Consider the following 7,309-nt stretch of genomic DNA (forward strand, 5'->3'; position numbering starts at 1 on the left):
AGAGAGATGGGACTCCTCCCTAGTCTCAGGGCCCAGTGAGCATAGTAAATGTTTCTGATTTATGGCTTCTCTGTTTGGTGCCGCCGAGATTTCTGCTTTTGAAGAGGCCATGTTAAATAGATGACAGATGAGGATATAAAGAATTGAATAGCTCCTGCAGTCGTGTGTGTGTGTGTGTGTGTGTGTGTGTGTGTGTGTGTGAGAGAGAGAGAGAAAGAAACAAAGAAAAAAGTCGGGTTAAATCTAAAAAGATCAACAGTTGACCAAAGTGTTATACATTCAAAATATCAGGAGCAGCAAAGACAATACAACAACAAAGGAAAAAGCAATAGCCTATGACCTATAATTAAATAATAAAAGTACTACAAATAATAAAAGAAAATCTCATACTGAGTTCCTCGTACTGTGTGTGTGTGCGTGTGTTTGCGGAAGTCTCAGATAGAGTAACCAAATGCAGCGGTGTTATCGATACGGGTTGTGTCTGCGGGGTAGATGGCCGATAGGCTGTTTGTGTTGGTGGAGATGTAGATTTGGCTGTGGCCTGTGTGTTCTTTAATCAGACACAGAGCCTTTGCGCTGATGCAGTGCGAGGGTCTTTCATGTGTGGACGCTGCTGAAAGGTGGGCCAAGTCTTTGAGGCTCTAGAAGCTTCGATCTTCCTCTTGCCCCTCAACCCTCTCTCTCTCTCTCTCTCTCTCTCTCTCTCTCTCTCTCTCTCTCTCTCTCTCTCTCTCTCTCTCTCTCTCTCTCTCTCTCTCTCTCTCTCTCTCTCTCTCTCTCTCTCTCTCTCTCTCTCTCTCTCTCTCCCCCTCTCCCCTTGTCCTTTTTTTTCTCCCTCTACTTGAATATGAAACTGCAGCACAACCCCTCCCACACACACACACACCCATCCACAACCCCCCCTCTCCTTTTATCCACCATTAATTTGCAGAGCTGATCTGATCGACAGCCTGAAAATTCAATTTAATGACCTGCCTCTGTGCGCATAATATGATTTTACAGCCTGTTATGGTCAAGCAGAGGTACAATTTACATAATGATCGCACTGAGATAGGGCCGCCGCTGTTGCTGTGGCAACCTGGGAGAGGGGCAGAGGAATGGCTACAGGAGCCCATGGGGGCAGAGGGAGTAGGAGGGGCAGGAGGTGGAGGATGGGTGGAGGGTGGGGGTTATGTGTGTGTGTGTGTGTGTGTCTGTCTTGTGTCTTGTGTGAGGGTGATGTGGGAAGGAGTGGGAGGAGAAATGGCGTCTGGGTCAAAGGGGCTAGAAACACAATTCCACACGGGTCAGAACGGGTCTCCTGTCCAGCTGAAGGGGATGACCTGTCAGAGTGCAAAGGTCCATCCCCCCCCCCCCAACCCTTCCTGCCCCTTTCTCCCCCCAACACACTTCCCACCACCAATGAGTTTAGCTCCCCCTCCTCCTCCCCAGAAAAATGAGCGGAATGTGACTGCGAGGAGAAATCTCTCACACCTGCTGGGCCATCTGCCCGAGCTCATAATCAATTTGTCTGCTGCTTACTCCAGCGAGGTTTCTCCTGTCGAGGAGCGGGCCCCTTTTGTTTTTTTGGCCTGCTGCTTTTCATGTCGGGATGAGCTGGGGACGGGATGGGCTCCCTGTCCTGGAATAATCTCAGTAATGTAATAGGGGGAAAGTGCTCTCTCTGATTGTTCTGTGTGTGAATGGAGCCTGGGGTGTCGTCTTACCCTGGTTATTCTTTCACTGCACCGCTGATGGACGTTATAAATATTGCCAGCCTCTCTCTCTCCCTCTCTCCCTCCCTCCCTCTCTCTCTCTCTCTCTCTCTCTCTCTCCCTCGCTCCCTCCCTCTCTCTCTCCCTCGCTCCCTCCCTCTTTCTCTCCCTTCCTCCTCACCCCTACTGTAGCTTTGTGTAATGGGAGAGTGGTAATTGTGACACATTACTGTCGTTTATCTGGGTGCACTGAAACGGTATTAGCATATTTCAGGATCTTAATGAAATAATCCCTCACCGTAATGGCTGGAGCTGGGGGAGCCAGGGGCCAGTTTCCCCGTTGCTCCGCTCCTCAGCCCAGTGCAGTGCTGTTGTCTCTGCTCCAGATGGACTCAGCAGGACTGCGGGCCCCAGCGCACAGTTAGGCCTGTCCACAGCCTGCCAATAAGGGGGGGAGAGAGAGAGAGAGAGACGTGTGTGTGTGTGTGTGTGTGTGTGTGTGTGTGTGTGTGTCTGTCCGCCCACCCATGCTTTCACATTTGCTGCCAAGACTTCCTAGAGTTTCCTTCTATCTCTCTGTTTTCCCCTAAAGCTGATGTTAAGCTGTGTGTGTGTGTGTGTGTGTGCGTGCGACAGAGTCGGTGAGGAGCTGCAAGTATGTGTGTGTGTGTGTCGTGATGAGCTGTAAGTGTGTGTCAGTGATGAGCTGTAAGTGTGTGTGTGTGTCAGTGATGAGCTGTAAGTGTGTTCCCCCATGCTGCCCTGCCTGTGCCATTGAAGTAACATTCTCTCCTTCTCTTTCAGACTGAGATTGCCAAGCGTCTCAATGCCATTCTTGCTCAAATCATGCCTTTCCTGTCACAAGAGGTATGTGTCCTGGTCATAGTATCACTGCAGTTTAGCAATGTTTTGAAAAGCCTCTGCTCAGAGATCTCAACCTTTTGTGTTCTTGTTGTTTGTTCACTTGTAGCACCAACAGCAGGTGGCTCAGGCTGTTGAGCGTGCCAAGCAAGTGACAATGACCGAGCTGAATGCCATCATCGGGGTACGTGGACTTCCCAATCTGCCTCTCACCGTGTGTATACCCCTCTTCTACCTTCATTTGACCATAGTCAGGGGCAAACCTGCACGCAAAGGAGCTGGCTGCTGACCGCTGGTCTGCACCGCCGCCAGCTGGACAGAACTTCCTGTCTGGTCCCACGGGAGTGGAGTGCATTTAGAAGGGGCGGGGGGGGGGGGTAGCCTGTGGCCAGTCTAGGGGCATTGTTGGGGCATTGTTGGGGGCAGGGTTTGGGGTGGGTAGGTAGGTAGAGTGGGTATGGTTGAGTAGTGGGCCTCATCGCCTCTGTGTGTGTTTCATGTCCATGTGTGGGGCAGCACACAGTCAGCTTCCTCCATCTGCAGATTTGCCCCTGCCATTAATGGTTTTTGAGTTTTTGCATTTTGTTTCAATTTGTATGGTGTGATTTGTTGTGTCTCATTTAAAATTCATGTTTATTACATGTTTAATTATTATTATTATTATTATTATTATTATTATTATTATTATTATTGATGTTTGTTCACAAAAAAACTCCATTGTTTTGATTTTAAGTTGTGAGTTTACTCTTTTGTTTTAACGGCACTCTGTGTTTTTAGGTTGTGATGTGTTGTTGATAGACAGGTTGTACGTGTCTGCGGTGTTCATTGGTTCAGTGGAGGTGAAGTGTAGGGCCAATGAGATTGTTGGATTTCCTTGTGTTACATTTGCAACCGCTTTAACAAGGTTCAGGGATAAGCCGGCCAGACTCCGAGCTGTACGCATGACCTCAGCAGCAGCCGAGGGAGGCAGAAGGCGTGTAGTATCACTTATTCACCCACACACTGCCATCGCTGTGGCAGCCTGGCATCGTTCGCAAACACACACACACACACACACACACACACACAGACACTGTCCGTCTCCTATCTGCTCATGCCCACGGCGAAGCCTGGGTCTCTGACTGACCACAGGGCCCACCCTTACAGCCGTGTAGCCTCACGCATGCTCCAAGCAGCTTTAGGACTGGTGCATTAGCAGGTGCCCTCTCCACCTGACTGCTGATGCATTAGCATATGCACTGCCCTGTCCACCTGCCCGGACGGTGACGCCAGTCACTCCGCCTCCAGGAGAGAGGTGCTGTAGGGTAGTTTAGGGTAGTGGTAGTTTGAGGCCAGTGGCATAGCTGACCCCGCTTTGATTAGCCTCCTTGAAGCGGTTGTTAGGAAGCCCAGGACTGGGGTCAAGGCGGATGGAGGCAGATATTGGAATTCAATTAAGGCAAATGAGCCAAGACTGTGACCCCCATTTTCAAGGTAATTGCTTCCTCCAATCCGCTTGAATGCAACTGTCGGCGGGGCCTGTCATTAAGCAGGCGGCCATTCAGCGGAGCAGCTTGGCGAGGCCCCCCTCGCACACACACACACACACACACACACACACACACAACCTCACTGTCTCCTCATGACGATGGTTGAATAACAGAGGCAGTCAGGCGGTCAGCCTTGCACGCGCACACACACACACACACACACACACAGAGACATACACAGACTCTGCCGCTTTTTCTCTCTCTGACCCCCCCCCCCCCCCCCCCCAACCACACACACACACACACACACACACAGAGGAAAAACAAGCTTTTATTTGTTGGATGGAGCGATGGCAGCAGATCAATCTCCATGCCTTCCCTCTGTGTGAGACTGTGGGGGAGGGGAGCCATTAAAGATTCAACGTTAATCAGGAGCCAGCAGTGTCTGGCAGCCCGCTGCAGTCAGGCGGACAGGGATGGAGGGAGGGAGAGGGGGATAGAGAGAGGGATAGAGTGAGAGAGAGAGAGAGAGAGAGAGAGAGGGAGGGGGACGCCAACACGCGTTCTCTGCGGTGCATTCAGCTTGTCAGGTTTAGGAGGCCGTGTCTGTTTGCGGCGGCCATCTTAATGAGTCACTGTAGCTGTTGTTTATGCTTCGTTGTTAATGATACTGTCAGCTTGCACAACCCAGAAAAAAGTAAACTAGGTGAGGACTTATTTGCTAATCATGGATGACCACTGAGTTCAGTCGCTTCCGGCTGGGCAAGAGACCTGCACGGATTAGGCCAAGCGAGCGGGCAGCTTCCTCTTCGCATGGCTATTATCTGGGGCATAAAAGCCTATGTAAATAAGAGTGCTCCAGGGACCAATCGCACACCCTCATGTAAAACATAGCTTGCAGTGTCGCATTATTGCCTTTTATTTATTTTTATTTTTTTGAGGAACTTCAGGTGTGCTTTGCATACTTGAGCTGCACATTTGAGTTTCAAATTCTGATTTCCATGTCGCCAGTTGCATAGTTTTTGAAGATACGGACACGCTGCCGTTGCTTTGTCTAGTTGGACTGTGTGTGTTTGCGCGTGTGTGTGTGTGTGTGTGTGTGTGTGTGTGTGTGTGAGACACCAGGGGCCATGATGCATGTCACATTGGCTGTCAGTTTTAAAAAAAAATTTTTTTTTTAAATAAAGCAAAGTTAGCTGCAATTAGTTCTCTCAGCTCAGTAGGTCACAGCTTCAGCCGCTCTGATGCTCTAATCACTAGGTCCAACTCCTCTGTGGTGCTATGTAGTTCTGTGTGTTCGTGTTTACGTGTGTGTGTGTGTCTATATGTGTGTATATAGACTAGTGTGGGTCTTAGTGGACTGCCAGTATCTCGCTCATTACATTTCTCACCAGTCTGTCTCTCTCTTTCTCTCTCTCTCCCTCTATCTCAACCCTTCTATCCCCCACCAGCAACAGCAACATGCTGTCTACCCAGCCCTGATGGTTAGTAATTGGGGGGTGTGTGTGGGGAGTGGTGTTGGATGCGGGAAGCTGATATGTTGACCTCCATGTCCCTCTGTGTGCTTTATTGTGGCATGCCAAGTGTGTTGCTGGTGGTTGGCTGGCTGACTGGGTGGTGGTGAGGGGGGGGGGGGGGGGGGTCTGGCTAGGGCTACTGCAGTAACAGACGGACGTGCATGTTGCTCAGTAACCACATGGCGTCTCAGCCTGAGCTTGGAACACCGCTCTCACCTGGAGCCTGGAAGTTGGAGCAGCTTGATATTCACCCCCCCCCCCCCCCCCTCTTTTCTTTCTTTTTTTTGACTGTTAGCTTTAATTGCTTTCCCTTTTTCGCACTCTAGCCCCCCGACAACCATACCCCCCTCTCCAACCCCCTCCTGTATTTTCTGCACTCCCGTGGAAATTGCCGTAGCTTTGGAGACATTTACACAGATGAAAAGGATAAGTGCGGCGAGAGCAATATTGAATTAGACTTCTGCCTGAGATTTATTTCCGTTTCCTCCTACACCCCCCCCCCCCCCGCCCCCGCCCGTCTCTGCTCGCGTCCTCTGAGGCTCTCTAATGAGGCTGCTTGATGATCTTCTCCACATGTTCCCCTCATTAGGCCCGAGCAGGCGGGCGAGCGAGCGAGCGAGCGGGAACGTCCTTGTACCTGATTATTTCCTCCCCGCGCTCCGCAAATAGGCGTCTCCTTGACACCATCACGATATTGATGAACAAACTAATGAGAACACAATATACTGTCTAATTGCCAGCCTGAGAGGCGGAGGAGCATCTCTGCCTGTTTTTTTTTTTTTTTTCTCTCGGCGCGATTAGTAGATGTTTCCGAGACTCTTGTAATGAATATATATGGGTAGACGGAGGAGTGAGGCTGCCTGCGAGGCAGTAGACTTTGGACCTCGCTGATGGATTCGCTGAGTATTATTTAACCTTGTTTTACACCACTTGCTTCCCAGGCTGAGTGCCTTTTTAACTCCTGTCCATTCCGCCAGCACTCTGTGTGTGTGTGTGTGTGTGTGGGGCCTACACTGCCTGGGTAACAGCTGGGGTGAGCTACCCTCTGCTTCAGCCTCTTAGGCGTTGAAATGTCATTTTCTGTCCACGGCGATGCTGAATTCTTATTGATTTTACACGGTCAGTAAAAGCAAATGGCTCCTAGATGTTTCCGATTAGAGGTAGTATTTCAGCAACGAGGTCTGAGCTTGGCCATGGCCTATCAGCCAACTGGGAAAGGTGTGTGTGTGTGTGAGAGAGAGAGAGAGAGAGAGATTTGTGTGTGTGTGTGTGTGTGTGTGTTTACAGATGTGTGCTACTATGCTGTAGTCATTTTTTCTCTACCCTGGTTGTTGTTCATGGCTGTTTAATGCAAGCAGGTGCTGCGATGCTAACAAGGTGCTGGCTTTTGGTTTCATTGAAAGAGTTATGTGTGAATCTCTGTTTTTAATTTTTTGGTTTTGGTTCACTAATCAATTACGCCCTGCTCACTTGAAAATGCAATTTGAAGTGTGCAAGGTGTCTGAATGTGTTTTGACACGTGTGGAACGAGGCCTGTGCTTCTGCTGCTGTGACCTTGTGAGGGTGTGTGTGTGTGTGTGTGTGTGTGTGTGTGTGTGTGTGGGGGGGGGGGCTGCCACTAATCATTTTGTTCCAGTGCTGTGTGTCAAGTCCCTCACTACCACTGTTGTTTGAGGATACAGCTTTGGGTTACAGAGGGAAAGCGAGAGAGAGAAGGATAAGCGACTGATCTGGTGGTCGCGTGCTGACTGTGCTGTGCTGTGCTGTG

General features: G+C 50.1%; 1 long non-coding RNA gene across 1 annotated transcript; it reads left to right on the forward strand.

The window, feature by feature from the left end:
• The first annotated feature begins 2,474 nt into the window (after positions 1-2,474).
• LOC143103590 (uncharacterized) lies at positions 2,475-5,508 on the forward strand. Its single transcript, XR_012982911.1, has 3 exons — positions 2,475-2,561; positions 2,665-2,769; positions 5,476-5,508. It is a non-coding gene; the product is annotated as an uncharacterized LOC143103590 (long non-coding RNA).
• The last annotated feature ends 1,801 nt before the right edge of the window (positions 5,509-7,309 follow it).

The sequence above is a fragment of the Alosa pseudoharengus genome, unplaced genomic scaffold, assembly GCF_046254945.1.
Source record: "Alosa pseudoharengus isolate Yale_2024_CS ecotype anadromous, Long Island Sound unplaced genomic scaffold, YU_APseudo_1.1 YU_APseudo_1.1_scf_481, whole genome shotgun sequence".
Lineage (NCBI taxonomy): Eukaryota > Metazoa > Chordata > Actinopteri > Clupeiformes > Clupeidae > Alosa > Alosa pseudoharengus.